At 46.7% G+C, this 26607-nt stretch overlaps 1 pseudogene; it reads left to right on the forward strand.

Annotated features, from left to right (window-relative positions):
- Nucleotides 1-217: 217 nt before the first annotated feature.
- Nucleotides 218-26323, forward strand: LOC136468650 (fatty acyl-CoA reductase 1-like; annotated as a pseudogene).
- Nucleotides 26324-26607: the final 284 nt, after the last annotated feature.

The raw sequence follows: 26607 nt of genomic DNA on the forward strand, positions 1-26607 counted from the left end.
CACACGGTATGAGGTTTCCCTGAGCCACCAGATGCCCCACCTCTATCCCAACTCTAACCCAATCTAAAGAGAGGGTGCTGCCAGCGACGGGAATTGCCACCATCGACTTCACCATCGCCTCTGTAGTGCCACCACTGGGCCGCTACACTTCGCCTTGTCATCGCGCATAGTCACTACACTGCTACTATGACTCTAGTGGCCACGTCGTTGTGGCGCCATGGCCGTGGCTACGTATGATAAAGTACATCACCAAGTCTCCCTCTCCTGATTCAAGCATTAAGCTAAGAACTACTCACTGATCTACACCTTGAAGAGTTTTCGATTCCTACAGATACATATTTAACTTTGATTCCAGCTACATCAACTGGAGGCTTTATTTGTTCAACACCCATATACCAGTTGTTCTCAAGGAGGTTGCATTGCAGACATGAAGAAACAAGGTAGAGCATGAAATGCATTGGTCTATCTTTTAAGGAGATCCTTTGCTACATATATTACACTATACTAGTGTTGTTGTTGCTGCCCGCTATATATATTTGGATCCTTTATAGATGTATAAAGCTGCTCTCGTGTCGATTGAGCCACATCACTGCAGGGCCCAAATTGATATATATTAGGTATTAGAATTATGTCTATGCGTTGCAATGGGAATAAAATTTCCAGCCACACCTTAGTGCGGGCCAAACAACGACTGTCGAAGTCGAGGTCGACCAACACGCTACACTTTGTACACTGTGTAGGCCAACAAACATCTCAGGATTTTGTCGAAGGGCCTAGACAGCTTCTGCTAACCATTGAGATTCGAGAAACATGGATGGCAAAATATGCCTGTTGCCGGCTGTGCCAGCGGCCACCCCCCACCGTCCGTTCCCAATTCCCACGCAAAACTACCGTCTTCACTTTTATACATAACTGGTATCGAAACTTTGGGATAATAATGACACGATACTCGTAATGCCCCGTAGATGAACAAAACGATTACCCCCAAATCTCATGCTTGTTCTAGCTACTCCAAATTCTAAGATATGAAAAATGATTTCAAATGAAAATGCTGTCAACAACAAAGGAGTAGAACTCATCGATACCTACAACTTTGGTTTTGATATTTTTCTATGAGTTTTTTTGAATAATTCAAAATTTGAATTTCAAAATATGAGAACTATGACAGAATTTTTGGATAGCAAATGACTACAAATAAATAAGTCATAAACCACAAATTTGTAAAACTCATCAAGATCGATAACTTTTATTTTAGTCATTTCTCCATCAGACTTTGTATGAACAATTCAAATTTTGAATTTCAAAAAATGACAACTTTCAAACAAGATTTTGAAATAACAAATGATTCCAGCTGAAAAAGTCATCACCAACAAAGTTATACAACTCATAAAGGTCTACAACTTTTATTTTAATCATTTCTTCATACGACAAAGTGGTAGTATACATTGTTCACAAATTCATAAATCTCTCACATAGCTTATGAAACTATACGAGAGATATGTCAATTTATAAACAATGTTACTACCACTTTGTCGGATGAAGTAATGACCAAAATAAAAGTTATAGAATTTGATGAGTTCAACAACTTTTATGTTCATGACTTTTTCAGCTGAAATCATTTACTATTTCAAAATATTGTTTGAAGTTGTTATTTTTTGAAATTAAAATTTTAATTAATAAAATGAAGTCACATGAAAAGATGACCAAAATAATAGCTATAAGAACACAATAAATTGACAGAGCATGATTTTAGAAAATTTAAGGAAAAATCATTAAATTTGAAGTTAGTATGAGGACGAAAGACTAGTTATAAGTTTTAGAAAGAGATTAAAAAGAAAAACTACGCATATTCATATGAAGTTAGTATGAGGACGCTTGTTCTATTTTTTTGTATGTGTTACTTTTTCTATGCGTTTTATAGAAACTCACAGAATAATTGTAATTTTTCTATGTGTATTGGCACACAGAAAAATCATGCAATTATTCTGACGGTTTTTTTATTTTTCTGTCGGTATTTTTGGAACCCACATAATAATTACTAGTTTTTCTATGTGTACCGAAAAAGACACACATAAAAATTCGTCACACAGGAGTATTCGAGTTTTCAGTAGTAGAACTGTTTTGCTAAATAGCTCGCTAAAATAGTTTCATCTCAATTGATAAAGCTACCCGTGAAGCTCAATAAGCAAAAAAAAAAAAAAAAAAAAAAAAAAGAAAGAAAAAAACCCTAGTGAAATAGGGCAGTGCCAAATGGGACAGGACATTCGATCGATAACCTGCATGCATGCATGCGCGTGTTTTGGCATGGAAATACGTAAACTAGCTAATCAAGTATTAACTACGCCATGTATAATGCATGTTGCGTACTTCTGTATGTAGGTATGATGTTGCCTTGCCATCCAATACCTTTGGAACCACGCATATATGTCAATTTGCAAGACAATGTTCTCACCTCAAATTGCTCCTTCATATTTCTACCGGTAAGTCTCACGCGTATGTTCGACACCTATCAAAATACATGCAGTGTTTATGATAAAGTTTGGTCAAAACTAAAATTATAGGAAAATCTACACTTAACCCCCTCGACTATATATTGGTGGCTACATAACCTCAAATAATGGTCGAGTACGTAACCCCTCAACTATAAAATATGATCACCCTGTTCGCTTGATCGTTTGTGTGGCTTATAAGCCGGCTGATGCTGTTTTGTTGTGAAAGAAAAACACTGTATCATGGCTGATAAGCATGACTGATACGATCAAGTGAACATGGTGATTGTTGCTGTTAAAGTATATAATAATATTCAAAGAGTAAAATATACCCTAGGTCCTTAATCGTTTTATGGATTCTCAGTTGAATCTCGAACTAAAAAGTGATCATCTAGATCCTCAATCTACTATTAATTTTCACTTGGATACTCAAAATAAAAAAAGTGACTATCTAGGTACTTAATGTACTGTTGTGCTCGGCTAAAGGTCTAAAACCCACCACGCCACTACCAACTATATATGAGGTCATGCCAGTTAAAGTTGCAAAAATAACCCTCCCTCTCCATCTCTCTCCCCTTGCAGCCCTATATCTCTTCTAGTCCACCTCTCTTTATCCGTTCCATGGACGCCAATCGTGTACCTCTAGAGTGCAACTACGCAGGCATAGCCACAAGGCTAGCGAGTGCAGCACGGGAGAGGACAAGGGCGCAACCACAAGGTGGGTGTGGAACTGACTGGAGACAGAGAAGGGAGTGAACAGGGAGGAGGAGGGGAAGAGAGGTTTTTTCTATAAGTTTTATACCTATCCTCATCCATGTTGGCACAAGCACTATAGACATATAGAGATGATGTGGTAGGATTTGGACCTCTACTCAAGCATAGAATTACTTAAAGGACCTAAATATTCACTTTTCTAGTTCGAGGATCTAGGTGATAATTCACAACAGATTGATGACCCAGATGGTCACTTATAAAATACATAAAATATTAAGGGCCTGTTTGGTATAGCTCAACTTCACTAGTGAATAACTTTTTTTAGCTTCAGTTCCATAAAGCAGCTTCACCAGTAAAGCTAAAGTTGTTTCCAAAAACATTTGGTAAAACAACTTTTAGGGAATATAGCAGAGACAAAGCTAGTAGAAGCTAGTATTTTCAGCTTCACCTCGGTTCTTGTGCTGTGAAAGGAGTTGAAAACAGCTTTTAGGGAGAAGTTGTTTGATTTAGACCTGTTTTGCAGGAGAAGCTGAAAAACAGCTTTGTAAAGCTAGGGCAAAAGCCCTACCAAACAGGCCCTAAAAGTTTGAATGATTCTACGTATAAATTCAAGAAGATATTAATGATCAAACATATGCATCGAAGACCATACAAAAATAATTCATAAACATGAAAACTGAGTGCAAGTTACAACCCAGTTGGTGTACTATAGTTATTTGAACTACTTCCTCTATCCCGCAAAGAAGAATTTATAGTATCCAAATTTTGTCCCACAAAGGAAGAAACTGTAGCACTATATTGATAATATATAGCAATGTTCAATATACTGCCCATGAATAGTTGTAAGTAAAGATGGCAACAGCCCTGATACCCGATACCCGACGGGTATTTGATCCATTAAGGGGCGGGGATGGGATCATATCTTTATCCACGAGCATCTAAATGGACAAGAATCCATCCCGACGGGTATAGCGGGTACGGGAACGTTTCCTGTTTACTCGTCCCCGTTACCCATTGGGAAACCCAACTATTTGAACTGTCATGCGAGTATTAGGCCCAAAGAAGCTCAACATAAGTATTTTGGCCCAAATCTGAACAATCATATATATAATTTGTGTGTTTTAGGAACCCTAGTTTAATTTTTCCTCACCATCTCCGCCAGCAGCACAAGCACGCCTGTCTCACGAGCGCTCGTGCCCCTCGCTTCCTCAGTTCGGTCTCTCTGCCACTTTTGCTCGTCCTCCTCGCAACCTCGCTCTGTCGATAGAATATGCTCGACAGTCCACCGAGGGGTATTCTGTGATGGTAGATTTGTCGGTGGGGGTGCGCGTAATCAGGAACCGGATGGTGACACAAGGCGCAGAGACAACGATTTAGACAGGTTCGGGCCATCTAATCGACGTAATACCCTACGTCTTGTGTCTTTGGTGTATTGTATTGATCTGGACGACCAAGTAGCTTATCCGCTAGGGGACCCCTACCTCTTCTTATATAGTCTGGAGGGACAGGGTTATAAGTAAAGTATCATATTTGGTACTATACAATATCTTGCGGTGCACGCCGAGCAGCGCCGTGCATGCCTTGATCTTGTGGGCTGGGCCACCTCCGATGGTGCAGCCCATGTCTTGGGGGGCCATACCCCCACAGCTAGTCCCCGAGCCTGATAGTAGGTGATGTAGTCATGTGGTGCCAGGGTCATAAAGTAGAAGACCAGCCGAGCAGGCAGCCAGTCCCCGGGCGTAGCCTCGAGATGAGAACAAACACATTCACCACAAGGTGAAGTGTGCCTACTTAGTCCCCGAGCCTGCTGGAAGATGAAGAATGAATCTTGTAGTAGGGTCAAAGAAGTCTGAAAGCTTGCCGACGTCGTCTGACATGCGCATATCAAGACCCTAGACATGCTGCCCAAGATCAGCACCCTGATCCGAACAGCATGGAGCAGCTTGATAGCACATCAACGAGACGTAGCAAGATCCGAGCATCGAGGAGTCCCCGGCATAACCGGCGATGTCCGACCACCCAGGTAGTTCCCGGCGTAGCTGGCAATGACTGAGAACCGAGGAGCGAGGAGTCCCTGGCGTAGGCGGCGATGACCGAGCACCGAGGAGCGAGGAGCGAGGAGTCCCCGGCGTCGCTGGCGATGACCGAGCACCAAGGAGTCCCCAGCGTCACTGGCGATGACCGAGCATCAAGGAGTCCCTAGCATCGCTGGCGATGTCTGAGCACCGAAGAGTGAGGAGTCCCTAGCGTAGGCGGCGATGTCCGAGCACCGAGGAGCGAGGAGTCCCCGGCGTAGGCGGCGATGACCGAGCATCAAGCAGCGAGGAGTCCTCGGCGTCGCTGGCGATGACTGAGCACCGAGGAGTCCTAGGCGTCGCTGGCGATGTCTGAGCACCGAGGAGTGAGGAGTCCCCGGTGTAGGCGGTGATGTCCGAGCACCGAGGAGCGAGGAGTCCTCGGCGTCGCTGGCGATGACCGAGCACCGAGGAGCGAGGAGTCCCCGGCGTAGGCGGCGATGACCGAGCACCAAGGAGCGAGGAGCGAGGAGTCCCCGGCATAGGTGGTGATGACCGAGCACCGAGGAGCGAGGAGTCCCCGACGTCGCTGGCGATGACCGAGCACCGAGGAGTCCCTGGTGAAGCTGGCGATGTCCGAGCACCGAGGAGTGAGGAGTCCCCAGCGTAGGCGGCGATGTTCGAGCACCGAGGAGCGAGGAATCCTCGGTGTCGCTGGCGATGACCGGGCACCGAGGAGCGAGGAGTCCCCGGCGTCGCTGGCGATGACCGAGCACCGAGGAGTCCCCGGCGTAGGCGGCGACGTCCGAGCACCGAGGAGTCTCCGACATAGGCGGCGATGTCCGAGCACCGAGGAGGCCCTGGTGTAGACGGTGATGTCCGAGCACCAAGGAGCGAGGAGTCCCCGGCATCGCTGGCGATGACAGAGCACCGATGAGCGAGGAGTCCTCGGCATCACTGGCGATGACCGAGCATCGAGGAGTCCCTGGTGTAGGCGGCAACGTCCGAGCACCAAGGAGTCTCCGACGTAGGCGGTGATTTCCGAGCACCGAGGAGTCCCCGACGTAGGCGGCGATGTCCGAGCACCGAGGAGCGAGGAGTCCCTGGCGTCGCTGGCGATGACAGAGCACCAAGGAGCGAGGAGTCCCCGGCGTTGCTGGCAATGACCGAGCACTGAGGAGTCCCCGGCGTAGGCGGCGATGTCGGAGCACCGAGGAGTCCCCGATGTAGGCGGCGATGTCCAAGCATTGAGGAGTCCCCAGCATAGGCGGCGATGTCCAAGCACCGAGGAGCGAGGAGTCCCCGGCGTCGCTGGTGATGACAGAGCACCGAGGAGTGAGGAGTCCCCGATGTCGCTGGCGATGACCGAGCACCGAGGAGTCCCCAGCGTTGGTGGCGACATCTGAGCACTGAGGAGTCCCCGACGTAGGTGGCGATGTCTGAGCACCAAGGAGTCCCCGGCGTAGGCGGCGATGTTCGAGCACCGAGGAGTCCTAGGCATAGGCGGTGAGGTCCGAGCACCGACGTAGCTGACGATGTCCGTGCGGTGAAGTGTGCCCACTTAGTCCTTGAGCACGAAGAATCCAAGCGCTAAGGAGTAACCGGCGTAGCTGGCGATGAAGCACGAGCGGCGAACAGTCTGGTCAACTGGTCGGCGGCGAAGTGAGCATTGAGTAGAAACGACCAGCAAACAGTCCGATCAACTGGTCGGCAATGGAGTCCATGAACCAAACGGTCTGACCAGTTGATTGGTGGAGAAGTCCGAGCACCAGGTGATTCGATCACCTGCACGATGATCCTGCAATACAAACATGCAGAATGGGTAGTACATGACGCACAAATAAATAAACTCCGGAGAAAAAATAGCAATGGTGATGAAACGGCGTATGCAGTTCGGCGATCAGTTGGCATAAAAATATATTTATGTTTTAATATAAACCACCCAAACAGTTAGTGTGTAGCTGAGTCTCCAGCCCTAGCTAGCCCATAGTCCATAACATCAAGCGTGGAGCCCGTGCACATGTAGGAGGAACATGCGTGACCAAGGAGCTGCTGCCGACCAACAATAACACAGAACGCGGAGCCCGTAGCACGTGTAGGGAGGAGCCAAAGATAGGGCCGTCTCTGGAGGTGTTCGAGCATCAACGTCACTGTTCGAGGGTTCGGAAAATCATTTGGAGAGCAAATATGGAGAAAACAGCTCGGAGAAACATTATGGCGATATACGAAGATTGAAGAATATTTAGAAGAATATTAAAGCGTGACTTAGCTTTAGATGGAGCATCTAGTCGGCGACGTATAGCGTTATCTGGTGTGCGTTGATGGCGAGCACCTGGCGGGCGGTGAGTTGTTGGTGAAGGCGACCTCGGAGGTGGTTCCAAGATCGGATCTGCTGTCGCGGGGGCTGGTGTAGCAGCGATGAATCATCGTCGTCAATCGGCATAGATCTCCACGAGATTGATGACGAGAACACGATGTTGATTTGAGGTCCATCTGGCTCGCCATGGATCAAACGCACACCCCTACCTGGCGCACCAACTGTCGATAGAATATGTTTGGCAGTCCATCGAGGGGTATCCCGCGATGGTAGATTTGTCAGTGAGGGTGCGCGTAATCAGAAACCAGATGGTGACACAAGGCGCAGAGACAGCAATTTAGACAGGTTCGGGCCATCTGATCGACATAATACCCTATGTCCTATGGCTTTGGTGTATTGTATTGATCTGGATGACAAAGTAGCTTATTCGCTAGGGGACCCCTGCCTCTCCTTATATAGTCTGGAGGGACAGGGTTACAAGTAAAGTATCCTATTTGGTACTATACAATGTCTTGCGGTGCATGCCGAGCAGCGCCGTGCACGCCTTGATCTTGTGGGCTGGGCCACCTCCGGTGGCGCGGCCCATGTCTTGGGGGCCATACCCCCACACGCTCCTTCTCCTCGACATCTCCGAGACTCCGACACTTATACCCGGGTGAAAAAGAAACATCTTTGATTGCAAAGCTGTGACCCCAAGTGTCCTTGTTTATCGGGTATGCAGTACCCGTCGGGTATCTATTTCCCGACCAATGCCCGACGGGTACGGGGATGTGCAAGAATCTATACCCGAGATAGTTAACGGGGACGGGGATGGGATGAATTCTCCATAGCAGAAGTTTTAGGTTAGCATCTTAAGGTGGCGGATGGTACATAAAATACCACGTTAGTGACTCATGTGTCAGTGACACATGTTATGCTTGTGTTCCTTATGATGGTAAAAAATTAAATGTCCCACGTAGCGGGGAAGAGAACGTTCTGGCGATACCCGACGGGTACATCCCCGTTGCCATCCTTAGTTGTAAGCAGTATGTAAGTCATTTTGCTTGATTACTAATGTGTTCAACAAAGCATATAGTGTCTTTCTAACAAAGGGAATTGTAGATTTCAAGTAGGGTCCTTACATAGGTTTTTTGAACATACATCTTATGTAGTCGGTTTGCAAAAAGGCCAACTATTGGAGAAACCACTCGAGCTGGGTCAATCGCTAAAGAAGGGTCGCCACTTGGATATTGAAGCAGAGCTTGAGTTAGCCAACAAGTTTAGAGCAAAGTTTATGAAGGAGCACTCTGGTAGTGATAGCTCACAAAAGTTAGAAAAGGTAGCCATGAAGGAACTTGGCTTCAAGAGGTCTGCACAAATCTACCTATCAATAATCATGTCAATTAGTAGAATTAGCACATCAAATCATGCTTTATCATGGTTTAGAATGCTATGTCATATTTATGTTATATGAGTATTAAAATTCATGAATAAATTTAGCATGCACAAGTAATTAAAATTAATTGTCTTTTACTCTTTTTCTTTGCCTAACAAATACCCATATGGTTGTAATAAACTTACTACTTACTTTATATGTGCGCCTCCGTAGGGTTTTCATTGAAAGCTTAGTTTAATTTATATTAGCTCTTATTACATTGTTTTTATGACATAACAGATCCATATTTTGGTTTTCAACTTTTGATATCTTATTAGTTGTTTCAATTTTTTGTCGATGCATTAAGCTTAAACTCTAGTGTTTATTGCATCTTTCATTCAAAAGGTTTATTTTATACTTTCTTAAAAATGGATTTTAGACTCTAGAGTTCACTCTTAGTGACTACAATGGCATAAAAAGTTGTTTAAGTCTTCAGCACATAACTCAAGATATTCAACAACACGAAGTTTATAGTTTCATAAAAAAGGTGTGTTTAAATTACCAGTATTGATGTCATAATGTTTTAGCCAAAATATATAAAATTATATAATATAAAAATTACAAAATTTATTATAAAGAGTTTAATATAATTTTAAATGAATTGCTAGTGTCATTGGTATGCGGTTTGTTAAGGAACATATATATATCACTAATGTACGCATGACAAATAACATTTACATTTGCTTTGAATTTAATAGTGGTCGAATTGGGTTATTTTGAAATATACCCCTATAATACAATATATTTCAAAAAAATTAAGATAACTTAAGGAAAAACTCAAATGACGCGTGTACCCATAGATTAAACTCAATTAAAGAGTTTATCCTTACTTTATGGTTTCTGTTTTAACAAACTTTGTCCAGACTAAGCATGAACACCGTATAGAATGCTTTATATTTTAGTACAAATTTTATAAGTCATAATGCACTATATTCTAGAACAGATGGAATATATAGTATACTTTATGGCTACGTAATCCTTTGCCATAACAATTTCTATAGGTGATTTAGATGTAGATTTGATGGATATTTTAGTTTATGTTTTTCTAACATAGACATGAGTCATTTATATCCAAATTAAAGGGATTGTTCTATGTTATATTTTGTAATAGTATGGGTGAGTAATTTAAAAGAAAATTTAGAAAATATCTTCCATAACAACAGAGGTTGGTAATTTAGATGTAGATTTAGGAGTTATTTATGTTTTCCCATAATGGCAGAAGCGGGTACTTTTTTATAAAAAACATAGTATATCCATTGGTTATTATTCTCTATGATGGTTATAGTTGACTCAACTAATGACGACCATATATTTATGATTATTATGAAAATTTTTAGGATTTATTCAATGGCAATTATTCTTGTGAGGATTAATGTGGAGACTCAGTTGAGGGCATATAATTAATAATATTAAGATATGTGTTGTTGTCATTCTTTGCATGTAGGTCCTCACTAAGTATTTAGTTGAAACCTAAGATTAAACTATATAAGCTCTTATTGTGTCCCTTTATGTGACATCACAAATGTATGCTTTGGCTTTGGACTATTGATCTTATTACTTGTTGCATTTTTAATCCACATGTTAAGTTGAAACTCTAGTGCTTATCATTATTCAAAATTTTCCATCTATATTTTGTTAAAATATTGATTCTATGTCCTAGACTATACAATTAGTTACTAATATGGCATAAACTATTGTTTCAACCTACACCACGATTGTTAAGATGCTGAATTTGCTATGTTGAGTAATTGTATGTGTAGTACTATTGTTTACAAAATCTTTACATAAAATTAAATTACCATCGTTGATATGTAATGTTTCAATCAAAATGTGTAATTTCATCTAAAGTAACAACTTATAAAATGTATTACCAAGGAGTATTAATGTAGTTTAAAGTTAATTGTCCATGTCATTGGTATGTGGTTTGTTAATAGAATAACTTTTATGCTTATTTTAATTTAAGGGTGGTATAAATATATATTTTAGAAACATACATAACATACTTCATGGTGATTCAATTATTTTTGTTAATAAAATATGATATTTAAATGAATATTTAAGAGATGTTTTAATTTATTTTTTTATAAGGGCAATGGTGGGAAATTTAGATACAGATTAATGGGGTTAATTTATATTGTCTATCATAATGACATGTATGGTTGATTGAAAATAAATTTATAGATTACTTTATATTATATTTATAATAGCAGATGTGGGTTATCTAGTTACAAATTTAGAATTTCTCTTGTATTGTCTTTAATAATGGAAAAGGTGGGTAATTTAAATGAAGTTTAGGGGGTATTTTAAATATCTTCCATAATGGTATAGGTGGGTAAAGTTTTTAGAAAGCAGAATAGATCTAATGGCTATTATTGGTAATGATAATTAGAATCATCTTCCATATTAAAGACCACATATATGTTTCTAACTATTGTGAGAATTTGTACAATTTATCATTTTTTCTTAACGCATCTCGTGAGAATTAATGTGAAGGATCCAATGTAGATCTCTAATTAGTAATATTAAGATTCATCACATTCTGGTATAATTTTTCTAGGTCCACTTAACTATATTTTTTTAGTAATGGTCCTCCTAGGTTTGTATATGTGTATAAGATGTAGAAAGTGATGTACTAATAAAAAATGTCTTAAAATTGAAGGGCTAAGTATTTTGGGTGGCCTAACGCCTATGCATTCACTAAGGCTAGAGGAGACCTCCCTGTTGTCATAGTACGACCAAGCATGGTAATTAGCACTTTCAAAGATCCATTTCCCGGATGGATAGAAGGAATCAGGTGTGTGTTAGATTCAGATCATGTGCATATATATCTTTTGCACATGCCTTTTATCATAAATAATCGTCATTAAAGTTGCCCTGAAAAAATGGGAATTTGATATTGCTACTTTGGAGAAATAAAAAAATAGATATTACCTTAGTTGAAAAAATAATTAGCATGGGCAGGATATATACTGATTAATTACCTCATCAGAATATTTTGGTTGCAGGACAATGAATGCCCTTATTGTTGCCTCCTACGAGCAAAGGCTTCCATGTTTCATTAGCGGTTCAGTACTTGATTCGGTCAGTTATCATATGCAATATGGTTCAATAATAGGATAATTAAGAAAAACAACGATATTGAAATAGTATGTAAACTTAATTCTCTACATGGAAATGCATGCATAAATTTGATAGATTCCGGGAGACATGGTGGTGAATGCTATATATGATGGTAGCGATGGCAACTCACTACAACGATGTGGGAGCTCAAGTAATTTACCACGTGACTTCAGCACTCCAAAGCCCTCTATCATGCAATCTTGTAGGGGAATCAACATATGCCTACTGTTTGATCAATCCTCGTGTGAGGGATGACAAGATGATCATTATTCAACATAAAAGGCCTATATTGTTTAGTAGATATGCGTATTTCTATACATATGTGGTTCTAGCTTATAGAACATGACTGTAGGTACACATTTCTATCTATTCCTTCTATATGTAGGATTAAAATTCCCCAATAATAAAATGTCTTTCATCGAGATGATGTGGTGATCACTTGAAAACATCTTATCATGAATAGGTGCTTTATGCAGCGAACTATTTGTTACTTTGCGGGCGCCTCACAGAGTACCACAGTAAACTCAAATGAAGCTTGAATTCCTTGATGTCTGTGGCAAAATTTTATGCCCCATATATCTTCTTCAAGGGCTGGTGTGGGGGGTATGACCCCGGATACCCACGGCAGGTCACATGGGCTATGCCTCCAGGGGCGGTCCAGCCCGCAAGAAGGAGCCTTGCGGGGCACGATTCTGCTCGGTGACCCCCGCAAGGCACGGAGAGGATATCCTAAAGATGTTATGAGATCTGATAGGATATATACGATCCCATGTTTCTTGTAATCTGTTATTACTTTCTGGTTATCTCTCAGATCTAACCGACTTGTAACCTTGCCCCCCAGACCATATAAGGCGGGCAGGGACCCCCTACGAATTCATGGCAAATCATACGATAGCTAATGCAAACCAACAGACCACAGGAGTAAGGTATTACGTCATACCGATGGCCTGAACCTGTATAACTCGTGTGTCTCTGTTGCCTTCTTGTTCTCGATTACACGCTCCTCTACCGATCAATCTACCATTGCGGGGTGCCCCTCGGTGGACTGCCGACGATATTCCGTCGACAGTTGGCGCACCAGGTAGAGGTGTGCGTGCTGTTTCCTTGTCGAACAAGATGGTTTTTTCTGTAGGCTCTTCGTCCCTCCCGCAGCCCGGCCAGATCTTCACGGTCGGATCCATCACGTGGGTCATCAATGCCGACGGAGTTGGAGAGCTTCTCGAGCCGGTGCAGATCTGTTCCACACTGACCACCCTCGCATCTGCAACTGCAGATCCAATCTCAGAACCACTTCCGAGGTCGGCTCCATCAGCCACCCACCGCTCGCTTCCTTGCTACCAGAGGAGGCATGTCAACAACGACGATCTGATCGAATCTATCGATCAGGTTAGCCTAAAACTCGCCGATTGCCTCTCCATTGCTGAGTCGGCTCTGGACAACCTTGTTCAGCACCGAGTACCCTCCGATCCTGATCTATCAACGTTCAATGCTCGGCAGACTCCAGGGCCCGCCGGCCTACCTTTCGGGCTCGCCAACACCGCAACTACATATCAGGACGCCCTGAGGGGCAAATTCGCCGACCAGCTCGCCGACCAATTTCCACCAACCGTCAACATGCTGCACGCCGGTCGGGGTCTCGGAGCATCTCTCCAAACTATCCTCGAGGAAAATCCAGACTCCGAATCTCAAGGATCCACCGAGCCCCTCGCCGAGACCTTCACCAAGCAACCTCCTCTCCTGCCTTTCTGGGGTGGCACGATTTTCAACGTCAGTATCGACAGCCCCCCTGGAACGGCAAAACAAACAAGGAACGAGCCGCCCGTGAAAACAGGAACGCCAACCGAGCGCAACGGCGTGATAACAAATGCGCCATCGCGATGGCCGAGGCCGCTCGTGATAACCAGTTCGATTCACAAGGAAGGCCCCTTCATCGCAACCTCAACGAAGAATTCCTCCGCGTTGACGGCCACAACGTTTTCAAGACTCCGAGCGCTAATTTGGCCATGGCCGCCAACGAACTCGCTCACCTCTCGTAGACGCCCGAGCTTGCCAAGGTCGCCGCTATGCTTAAAGCGGCACACTGTCAAGTTAACGAGATCTGAGAAGTTCAGAGACCTTCGTGCTCCACAAGCGTGATCCGCCGATCAGTTGATCCTAGATCCAATCGCCGCCCCAGTCAAAGCCGCTTCGCCGACCAGTCACCACCTCCCCAGGGGAGAGTTGGAGGCCACCGCGCCGAGCATCATCGCCAGCACGACCAAGAGGTCGAACAGGACGCCCGAGTGCACCTCAGCAACCTTCGGGATGCACGATGGCGTATTGACCAACGATGTTTCGGGCGCCATGAAGATGAAGTACGACGTCGCCAGGAGTACGAGCAGGAATACGGCAACCTGGACTCAGCTCTGGAGCCGATAGTCACCGGCAATACTGCCGATGTCGGCCCCGACAGCCCAGAAGGGCCCCCTGCATTCACTAGGGCACTCCAAACGCTCTAGTGGCCCCGTGGTTTCAAAATCACCAGAGTCAAGCCCTATGAAGGAAGGATGAACCCAACTCAGTGGCTGCAGGCTTATGCCACCGTCGTCTGAGCCGCCGGAGGAGACACCAATGTCATGGCAAACTATCTCCCTGTCATGCTCACGCCGGCCGCCATGAGCTGGTTCACAAGCCTCGCCCCGGACTCCATCGGCTCTTGGGAAGATCTGAAGAGAGTCTTCACCGACAACTACATGGCCACATGCAGGCGGCCGAGCACCAAGCACGATCTCAACCGCATCAACCAAAAGCCGTCCGAACTACTCCGCAGCTACATCAGACGCTTCTCCGAGATGAGGAATTCTATTCCCAACATCACAGAGGCCGAAGTCATCACTGCCTTCGTCCGAGGACTTCATCACCGAGAACTCCGTTCTAAGTTCAATAGAAAGCCACCTACCGGCATCGGCGAGATGATCACAACCGCCAATCAGTACGCCGACGCTGAGGAAGCGGAGGTGCGTTTTAACGAAGACACGGGCACTAATCGCCCGTCTCGTCGCCACGACGACCGCAACGATGACCGACAGCACAACGTTCACCGCCACGATGACTGCAACGACAACCGATAGTACAACGATCACCGCTACGACGACCGTAGTTTCCACCGAGACAGCGGATGTGATCGGCCAGATGGATTCAAACCTGGTCAGAATTGCCGCCGCCGACCAGATCACTTTGTCGCCAACGTCAATGAGCCGCGCGCAAAGCGTAACTACGACGAGCAGTACAAGAAGATCCTAGACAGTCCGTGCCCCCTGCACAAGAACGCCAAACATAAGATGAAAGATTGCCTTGGTTTGGCTAAGGAATTCCAGGAGAAAAAGTACAACGACGACAATGGTGGGAACGGAGGACGCCGACCACCAGGGGATAATAATAACGCCTTCCAGGACCACGACAAGGTGGTCGCCACCATCTTCGGGGGTCTCGCCTCCAACAAAAGCAGAAGGGAACGGAAGCTCACCGCCCGACGAGTGCTCGCCATAGCTTCAGAAGAAACTACCGCCAACCCCAGCTATCGCCCGTGGTCCAAAATCTCCATCACCTTCAGCAGGGCCGACCAGTGGGCAGACATACCCTACACAGGGCGTTTTCCCCTCGTCCTTGACGCAACTGTTCAGAAGGTGCTCTTCAGGAAAGTCCTCATCGACGGTGGGAGCGCTTTGAATCTACTCTTCGCTGGGGCCCTAAGGGAGCTCGGACTCAGGACAACAGACCTCACGCCTTCAGACTCCTTTTGGGGTGTGGTGCCCGGCAGGGCATCCAGACCACTAAGGGAAATTACCCTACCAGTACAGTTTGGCACGGCAACCAACTACAGAGTGGAGCATATCAACTTTTATGTCGCCGACTTCGACACCGCCTACCACGCCATACTAGGGCGCCCGGCTCTGACCAAGTTCATGGCCGTTCCGCACTATGCGTATCTGGTGTTGAAGATGCCTTCGCCTACTGGAGTCCTATCTCTGTGGGCCAACCTCTCCGTTGCCTATGCCTGCGAGACGGAAAGTCTCGCCCTCGCTGAAGCCACCGACCTCTCCATCCAGATGGCCAGCGTGGTCGCCGAAGCCAAGACCGCATCTGCTGACGACATGGAGATCCCAGAGCCTCCCCGGGCCTCCGCCAAGTCCAAGGAAGTTAAGGAGATCGGCCTCGGCCTCGACGACCCTTCCAAGACGGTGAAAATTGGGGCTCACCTTGACCCCAAATAGGAAAGCGCGCTCGTCTCCTTCCTACGTGCCAATGCCGATGTGTTTGCTTGGAAACCTGCAGACATGCCGGGGGTACCACGGGAGAAGATTGAGCACTCCTTGAATGTCTCACCGACCGCTAAGCCGATCAAGCAGAAACTTCGACGATTCGCGCCAGACAAAAAGGAGGCAATTAGGGTAGAAATAAAATGGCTTTTAGCTACTGGATTTATAAAAGAAGTGTATCATCTAGATTGGCTAGCTAATCCTGTTCTTGTTAAGAAAAAGAATAAAGAATGGAGAATGTGTGTTGATTATACTGATCTTAACAAACACTGCCCTAAAGACCCCTTCGGCTTGCCTCGGATAGACGAGGTTGTCGGCTCCACCGCCGGCTGCGAGTTGCTCTCCTTTCTCAACTGTTACTCAGGCTACCATCAGATCTCCCTCAAGGAGGAAGACCAGGTTAAAACATCGTTCATCACGCCTTTCGGTGCATATTGTTACACCACTATGTCTTTCGGACTAAAGAACGCCGGCGCGACCTACCAAAGGGCTATCCAAACATGCCTCGACCAACAGATCGGCCACAACGTCGAAGCCTACATCGACGACGTGGTCGTCAAGACTAGAACCACCGACAATCTTATCTCCGACCTTGAAGAAACTTTCTCCAACCTAAGCAAATACCGATGGAAGCTGAACCCTTCAAAGTGCATCTTTGGAGTTCCATCCAGTATCCTGCTCGGCTACATCGTCAGCGCTCGGGGCATCGAACCAAACCTCGACAAAGTCTCCGCCATCACCAACATGAAACGGCCGACGTGTGTCAAGGATATACAGAAGCTCACAGGCTGCATGGCTGCGTTAAGCCGATTTATCTCGCGCCTCGGTGAAAAAGGGCTGCCTTTCTTCAAGCTCCTCAAGGCCTCCGAGCTTTTTTCTTGGTTGGAGGAGGCAGACACAGCTTTTGAGTAGCTCAAATTGTTTTTAACAAAACCTCCAATCATGACAGCGCCACGACCAGATGAAACTCTACTGGTTTACATCGCCGCCACTTCTTGAGTAGTCAGTACGGCTATTGTCGTCGAACGCGAGGAAACTGGACACGCCTACAAGGTACAGCGTCCGGTCTATTTCATCAGCGAGGTACTTAATGAGCCCAAAACTCGTTATCCTCAGGTGCAAAAGCTGTTATATGCAATTTTAATCACCTCACGCAAGCTCCGACATTACTTCGAATACTACAAGATCGCTGTGGTCACCGAGTTCCCTCTGGGAGACATTCTCCAAAATAAAGAGGCCAACGGTCGTATCATCAAGTGGGCTGTTGAGCTCGGCACCTACTCCATTGACTTCAGAAGCAGGCCGACCGTAAAGTCACAGGCGCTCACCGATTTCATCGCTGAGTGGACCGAAATCCAAGAACCCGTCGCCACCACTTGCCCCGAGCACTGGGTGATGTACTTCGACGGTGCCCTTAATATTAGTGGGGCCGGTGCGGGCATTCTGTTCATCACACCGACGAAGGATAAACTTCGATACGTTCTTCGCATACATTTCCCGGTCTGTAACAATGCCACGGAATACGAAGCATGTCTCCACGGCCTCTGTATAGCCGTCGAGCTCGGCGTCAAACGCCTTATGGTATACGGGGATTCCGCGCTGGTTATCAATCAACTCAATAAAGATTGGTCCTATTCCAGTGAGAAGATGGACGCTTACTGCGCCAAAATCAGGAAGCTTGAAGGAAAATTCTACGGCATTGAGTATCACCACGTGGTACGGGATCAAAACCAAATCGCCGACCAACTATCGAAGATAGGATCTTCTCGTACCACGGCCCCGACGGGGATCTTCGTTCAGGACCTCTTGACACCATCAATTAAGGAAGACAAGGAAGTTGTAGAAGTACCCCCTGCCGAGCAGTTGGTGCTCACGATACCTTCGAAGATCGCCGATTGGAGGGAACAATTCATCAAGTACCTCTCCAACGGCAAAGTACCCGCCGACAAAATCGAAACCGAATGACTAATTCGCCGAAGTAAGCACTACGTGTTGGTGGACGGTATCCTGATGAGGAAAAGTGCCAAGGAAGGGATACTGTAGAAATGCATCATCCAAGACGACGATGTGAAGCTACTATCTGAAATTCACTCTAGCTCCTGTGGCAATCATGCGGCTTCGAGAACACTGGTCGGCAAAGCTTTCCGAGCAGGTTTCTACTGGCCCACGGCCATTACCGATGCAGAAGATCTCGTCCGACGATGTGAGGGATGTCAATTTTTCACCAAGCAAATACATGTGCCGGCACAAGAATTACAAACCATTCCAGCTTCCTGGCTATTCGTATGCTGGGGACTGGATATGATCGGGCCTTTCAAACCTGCACCAGGAGGTTACCGGTACGTGTACATCGCCATCGATAAGTTCTCCAAGTGGATCGAGTATAAACCACTCGTCGCAGCTACTGCTAAGAAAGCAGTCGAGCTCTTTGAAGACATCGTACACAGATTCGGTCTCCCGAACAGCATCATCACCGACCTCGGGACAACTTTTACCGGCCATCATTTTTGGGACTTTTGCGAGAACAGGTGCATCTCTGTTAAATATGTTTCTGTTGCTCATCCTAGAGCTAACGGTCAGGTCGAGCGAGCTAACGGTATGATCCTCGACGCCCTCAAGAAAAGGCTCTATCAGAAAGAAGAAAAGCACCCGGGGAGATGGCTCAAAGAACTACCAGCTGTGGTCTGGGGACTGCGCACTCAAGCTAGTCGCAGTACCGACGTATCTCCATATTTTATGGTCTACGGCTCAGAGGCCATACTTCTAGTGGATATTGCATTCTGAGCACCCAGAGTAGAAAACTATGATGAAGACCAAGCCGCAGCTGTTCGGACAGAAGACATTGATCGGGCCGAGGAAGAACGTCTGATTACTTGCGTTCGCACAACCAAGTACCTCGAAGGTCTACGGAGGTATTACAACCGTAACGTCAAAGGTCGTTCGTTCGCGATCGGCGACCTCGTCTTGCGTCGGAAACAAAAAATCGAAGGGCTTCACAAGCTGTCTTCACCATGGGAGGGCCCTTACATCGTAAAAGGTGTTACTCGACTAGGGTCTTATCGTTTATGCGACCTAGATGGACTCGATGTTCCCAACTCCTGGCACATAGAGCACCTTATACGTTTCTTCCCCTGAAATAACATAGATATGTATTTTTTACTTTAATATTAATAAAGTTCTGGTCTCCATAATTTCTCTACATTTTTTCCTTCATCATAAGCTTCAACTACCGTTAGTGAGATGTAAGCCACACCGCGATGGCCTCCAATACGCTCGACTAATACATCCAAATCGCCGAGCACGAAAACTCCAAATCGCCAAGCACGATTTCTCCAAATCGCAGAGCAAGATTTCTCCAAATCGCCGAGCACGATTTCTCCAAATCGCCAAGCACGATTTCTCCAAATTGCCGAGCACGATTTCTCCAAAATCGCCGAGCACGATTTCTCCAAATCGCCAAGCATGATTTCTCCAAAATTGCCGAGCATGATTCCTCCAAATCGCCAAGCACGATTTCTCCAAATCGCCAAGCACGATTTCTCCAAAATCGCTGAGCAAGCACGATTTCTCCAAATCGCCAAGCACGATTTCTCCAAATCGCCGAGCACGATTTCTCCAAATCACCGAGCATGATTCCTCCAAATCGCCGAGCATGATTTCTCCAAATCGCCAAACACGATTTCTCTAGTTCGCCGAACACATTAACTCCCAATCACCGAACACGATTTTTCCAAAAATCGCCTACTATGCTTCGTCCGGGACGCGTAGGTTTTCCTACAAAAACAACGACGGTGTTGCACTTTCAATTTTCGCAACATAGCCCGCCGATCGTCAAACAGCACACCTTTTTTCCTTCTATTTTCTATGGAAACGACCCAGTCCCCGACTACATCCTACACGTGCTTAGGGGCTCCGCCCTCTGCGTTACGGTTGGTCGGCTGCGGTTCCTTGCCCATGCCTGTTCGTCCTACATGTGTCAGCGCCTCCGCGCTCGACGTTATGGACTATGGGCTAGTCAAGGCCTAGATTTCAGTTATGAACTAACCGCTCGGACGCCGCTTTAGCCATTTCTCTCGCCATGTTATTCACGTTGGCTGCTGGGCAGAACGTTTTTTCGCAATAGTAATTCCAGAGGGCAACAAGGCTCTAACACCCCACCAAACGTACCATGAGCTCAGTGCTCGGCATGTTGGCCGGCAGGACACGGCCTTATGACAACACCTATTTCTCCAACATACGCATGGGCTCCACGTTATGCGTTACGGATCACGACCTAACTAAGGCATTTAGTTCAGTGAAAACTAAAAGATCGAACACAGCTTATATTGGGAAAAAGTGCATTGGGTTGATAATACACAGATTCTTCTTAGCCAGATAAATCATGTATTACAGGCGGTAATATCCGAGCAGTTCTTTAAGCTTCGCCAGCAGCTTCGGTTTTGCCAAATAGGTCTATATCGCCGACAAGCACTTTCGCCACATCCTCAACGTCATCCTCCAGCTGCTGGGTCTGCGCGTCGCTCAGCCCATCGGCGAACCCACCACCTATCGACTGGATGTCGACGGACGGATAATGGGACCGAACCACCGCAAGGGCATGAGTAGCGGCGGTCAAAACGGCGTCGCGGTTGAAGTTTTTGAAGTTTTCCCATGCTGCCTTGCATCTTTGAACGATGGTGTCTGGCCCTTGCTGCCTACCATCAGGACGGGGCGCCGGTTCAACATCGATGCAGTCCAGCACTGGTTTTATTGTGGCAGTTATAGTGTTGAAGTTGTCCTTCTGGACTTTGGCTTCTTGCACCAGCACATCGAACTGTGCCTTGGTTTTATGTCGATAATTTGCAAGAATTACAATGGTTCATCATGGCAAAAAAGAATTACGGCGTCACTTCCGATCAGGGGAAACCTACCTTTCAATTCTTCGACCAGTTTGTCGGCTCGATCCTACTCCTTCGTTTTCTCTTGTCGGGTTTGTTCGACGGTCTGGCGAAGCCGGTTGAGTTCTGCATCTTGCTCTGCAAGCACAAAAGATAAGACACAAAAAAATACGGCCACTTACTGCAAAGCACATTATGTGAAAAAGAATACCCGATTTCAGCTTGGATGCATCCTCCAACTGCTGGCACTTCCGGTCGAGCTGTTCAGTTTTACTATCGAGTTCTACGTTTTTCTTGCTCAACTGCTCGGACATCTTCTTAAGTTCCTCGGATGCAATTGCTAGCTCCTCAGATGTCTTCTTCAGCTGCTCGGACGACGCCGTTAGTCGCTCGGACAGAACCCCATTTTGATGTTCAAGGTCCTACGAATTCGACTCCACAAGGTCCCGCTCCCGCTGGGCCCTCTGAATACTTTTTTCCGAAAGACTTAAAGCCTCCCGAAGTATCATATTTTCCTCGGCGAGGGGCTCCATCCTCTTTATCAGTTGGTGCCGTTGTTCAGCTGTCCGAGCTATCCCCTGTAGATTAACAGTGCAAAAGATAAACCTTGATCTTCCGACAACATTTATCGGTGTTATTGGCGTGGCACTCACCTCGATTTGAGTCATAACTCTGGCGACGACGGATTTCAACCTCTTTATCTCTCTGGTGGTGTTTTCTTCCTCGACGACTACCACCTCTTCCCCGCGTTTCCGGAGAATCCGGACGAACTGGGGCTCAGGCGCGGCGCGCTCAATCTCCACGACCTCATCCTCCTCCATCGTCGCTTGAGGCACCTTCAGGGGGCTCCGTGGTCGGACCGCCGCTCCGACCACTCCTGGCACCCCTACGGGTGACGACGTTTGCTCCTCAGCAGTTGACGGGGTGGCGTCTGTAACCTCCGGCGCATCAACAACAGCCGCAGTTTCCATTTCCAAGGTAACGACCTTTTCGGTCATAGCCACGGTTGCGGTCGCCGACACGCCCATCGTGTGCGCCAACGATTCACCATCGCCAGGTCTGCTGGGAGCGGTGGCTGGCTCATCCTCTGTTCGCCGAACACTCGGGGACTCCTAGATGGGGGCAGTCGTCATTCTTTCTTCTAAGGTCATGGGCCTCGGCGTCGCACTGCGTCATATCGGCTTCTCAGTAACAAGGTGAAATCAAAGAACAATATAATTACTCCAAGGCAAATATACTCACGGTTTGGTCTTCTGATTGATTTTCTTGAATCAGCGATGCCTGCCTGACCCCCCAGGCACGGCTGCTTGGTCGGCCTTGTGGGAGGACTCCTGAGCCTCCGCAGTGGGCTGTCGCTCTTCTTGGTGCTCGGAGGCCCCACCTTCCGTGCGTTGTTCGGGGGCTTCGGTACTTTGCATCGCTGGGGCGTCCGCCGTTGCCTGACCATAACTTTCCCCTGCTCGATGCTTGGGAGCGACACTATCCGCCGGCACCTCCGTCGTGCTCGGCGGAAGTGCTGACTGGTCTTCGTTATCGTCCGACCACTCTAGCACAATAGTTCATCGTGGACGAACTGCTCGGTCCTCTCCAAGAGAGATGCCTCCTGGTTTGTGTGCATGAGAGCTGGCGGTTTTTCCCCTTTTTTGGGCCAGCTTGTCTACAGCCGGTCTCTTCCCGTGGACCTTCTCTGACACTAGGGATGGACTATCCGACGAGGAGCTCGGCTCACCTTCTTCATGCTGTAGTGGCCGCTGAGGATCTACTCCTTTTGGCCAATCGGCTCTCGGCACATTTGAAAAGTATATTGCCCTATCCTGTGAATGAATCTTTTCATAAGTGAGTCAGTCCTATGCTCGGCAATTATTGCCTGATAGACGCGAAGCGAAATGGTTACCTGTGGAGGCGGGTTGGTGCAGTTGAAAGCCTTCGTTCCTTTTGGCTAGCTGAATGAGACATTCGAAGTAAATAGATCCATGGCACGGTCCATCACTTCCTTCTTCGTCAGACGGTCTGTGTTTTCATGGGTACCATCGTTGTCACCTTTATAGTCAAATGCCGGGTGGGCCCTCTCTTTGCAGGGTTGGAGGCGCCGAACTATGAAACTAGCTGCAACCAGTTCACCCCTAAGCTCCAAGCCTTTACTCAATTCCAGAAGTTCCATTACTTGCTCCATGTCAGCGTTGTTGGGTTTCTCCAACCAGTTACTATGGTTAACCGGGATGTGGTGGACGTCGCATCGAATCAAGGGGTGACTTTGTTTGATATAGAACCATCTAGAGTTCCAACCCTTCAGGGAGGTATTTAGCGGAACGTTGATATATTCGCTGGCCATCCCATCCCTGAGCTGCAGGTACACGCCACCGACCACCTTGGAACCGCTACCCCCCTTCTTCTTCAGACAGAACAAGTGCCTGAAGAGGTTGAAGTGCGGTAGAACACCGAGAAATGCCTCGCAGAAATGGATAAAGATAGAAACATGTAGAATGGTGTTGGGGTGTAGATTACAGAGGCTAATCGCCCAAAACTCCATAAGATCCCTCAGAAAGGGGAGGACAGGAAACCCTAACCCTCACCAGAAATAATCCTCAAATACTATAGCCTCATCAGTATGTGGTGTCGAGAAGGGCTCACCGCTAGCTGGTCGCCATCCAGCAGTAAGACGGTCGGGGAGAACGCCCGCCGCCACCATCTTATCAAGATCAACCGCCGACGTCCTCGACGGCACCCACTCCTCATCGCGGCTAGCTCCGGTGGCCACTTTCTTTGGCTTTACGGCTCCTTTTTCAGCGCCATCTCCTATGGTTTGGTCCTAGGGTTGAAGGCGAATGCTCGTGATTGGTGCGGAAGGTGAAGCACAGGGATTGCGAAGGCAGGAAGCAGGGTGGCTTGACGGAGGTAGGAGGCGATGTGAGTGGCGGCGTGGTTATAAAGCACTTCCCCCACTCTGCCTTGACTCTGAGGGTTTTTGGGAAACTGTTCCCGTGATCAGCGCTACATCAATTCCTCCAAAATGGTTTGATGGGCCGCAACTTGGGCTATCGCGTCACAGTAGCCCACGTCGCTCATTTATCGCCGCCACATTCTCTGAATTCTCCGCATTTTAATGAGGCTTAGTAACTGATACTGTACGGCCATTACTCCGAATTTCTCGCCGCGATTTGATTTATCCGATATCTACGCCAGAAACTCGGGGACTGGCTACCTGCTCGGACAGTTCACTAATTTCTGAGCCTGGCACCACGTGACTACATCACCTACTGTCAGGCTCGGGGACTAAGTGGGCACACTTCACCTTGCGGTGAATGTGCTTGTTTTTTTCTCGAGGCTATGCTCGGGGACTGGCTACCTGCTCGGACGGTTCACTAATTTCTGAGCCTGGCACCACGTGACTACGTCACCTACTGTCAGGCTCGGGGACTAAGTGGGCACACTTCACCTTGCGGTGAATGTGTTTGTTTTTCTGAAAGCCTCCGAGCATCCAAAGGATAAACCAGGTATCTTTACCATTGTTTTCAGATTCTAAGTGGGCACACTTCACTTTACCATGCAGGAATTTTTAATTTTGGACTTGAGCTCCTTACACTCTTATGACAAGCCATGCTCAGAACACACTGCTCGGCGATGTTGTACACTGCTCGGCAGTTGCTCACAACTGATCGGCTACTCCTTATGGTGGTCGGACCACGATTTGGACAGCTCGGTCTTGGTTCGCACCTGCTCGGAAAGTCTCAAGACGGCGTTGCGCAACGGGTACAAGGCGCTCGGGGACTAGCTGTGGGGGGTATGACCCCAGATACCCACGGCAGGTCACATGGGCTATGCCTCCAGGGGCGGTCCAGCCCGCAAGAAGGAGCCTTGCGAGGCACGATTCTGCTTGGCGACCCCCGCAAGGCACGGAGAGGATATCCTAAAGATGTTACGAGATCTGATAGGATATATACGATCCCATGTTTCTTGTAATCTGTTATTACTTTCCGGTTATCTCTCAGATCTAACCGACTTGTAACCTTGCCCCCCAGACCATATAAGGCGGGCAGGGACCTCCTACGAATTCATGGCAAATCATACGATAGCTAATGCAAACCAACAGATCACAGGAGTAAGGTATTACGTCGTACCGACGGCCTGAACCTGTATAACTCGTGTGTCTCTGTTGCCTTCTTGTTCTCGATTACACGCTCCTCTACCGATCAATCTACCATCGCGGGGTGCCCCTCGGTGGACTGCCGACGATATTCCGTCGACAGCTGGTGAGCTTTATTATTCAAAGCGAACTCCTATTATCAATTTTATTTCCCCCCCCCCCCCTCAAATAGACAAGCAAGGTCCTTGAAGTTCATTCTGCTTACATTTGAATATGAGATGATGATTAAGTCAAGATGAATTTTTAGTCCTTGTGAGTCGATATCACCTTATATAATGGTGGCTGCATTGCAATATTAATATACCAGGTTTCGAAAGCTAAAATTTAGTTGTTGCAACTAAACATAAAAAAGTGTCAATGTATATGATCTACTACCTGTGATGCTGATAGAGCTTTTTCTCTTATATTGAATCTCTGTGTGAACCTTTTTTTTATGCCTCAACTCTTCAATTACAAGTTGTAGTATTTGAATTCACGCACCAACTCAGACCACCACACGCACACAAACTCACACACACCCTAGTGCGCAAGCTAGACCTACATCTACACGAAGAGGCTGCACGTGACTAAGAGATATCCGAAGTCTTCCAGGCTTCGCACGTGACGGGCACGTCCCTCTGATCATTGTAGCACATCCACGTGTGAGGCTGCAGATACCTAGGACCTGCAAATTTATTATTGGGGAAAAACCTCGTGAGGCACGCGAGTGCCGATCCCGGAGATCGAACTCACGCTGGGCCGCTGGCATACCTGGCAAGCGAACCAACCGAGATGACACAAACCTGAGAAGGCTGTTGGGGGGGGGGGCAAGTTGATGGATACATATTTAACTTTGATTTCGGCTGCATCAACTGGAGGCTTTATCTGTTCAACACACACATATACCGGCTGTTCTCAAGGTGGCCGCAGACATGAAGAAACACAGCAAAGCATGAAATGCATTGGATGATCTTTTTTAGAGCCCGCTATATATATATTTGAAATACGGACTGCACTATTTAGAGCCCCATAACACCCTAGTGTTACGATCTTGTTTAGCACCGCGATTTAGACCTAAGTAAAAATTTGCGAAACGAGTTTCTCGAAATTTTTGAATTTAAAATATTCTTGATGCGATAAGTGAATCCCGTGTGACTTAGTTTTGTGGACTCAAATAAACGCCCAAGTTAAATCCCTTAGTGCGTAAAAGTATTTAAAATGTCCGATAATGATTCTAACA

This window comes from Miscanthus floridulus, chromosome 8 (assembly GCF_019320115.1).
Source record: "Miscanthus floridulus cultivar M001 chromosome 8, ASM1932011v1, whole genome shotgun sequence".
Taxonomy (NCBI): domain Eukaryota; kingdom Viridiplantae; phylum Streptophyta; class Magnoliopsida; order Poales; family Poaceae; genus Miscanthus; species Miscanthus floridulus.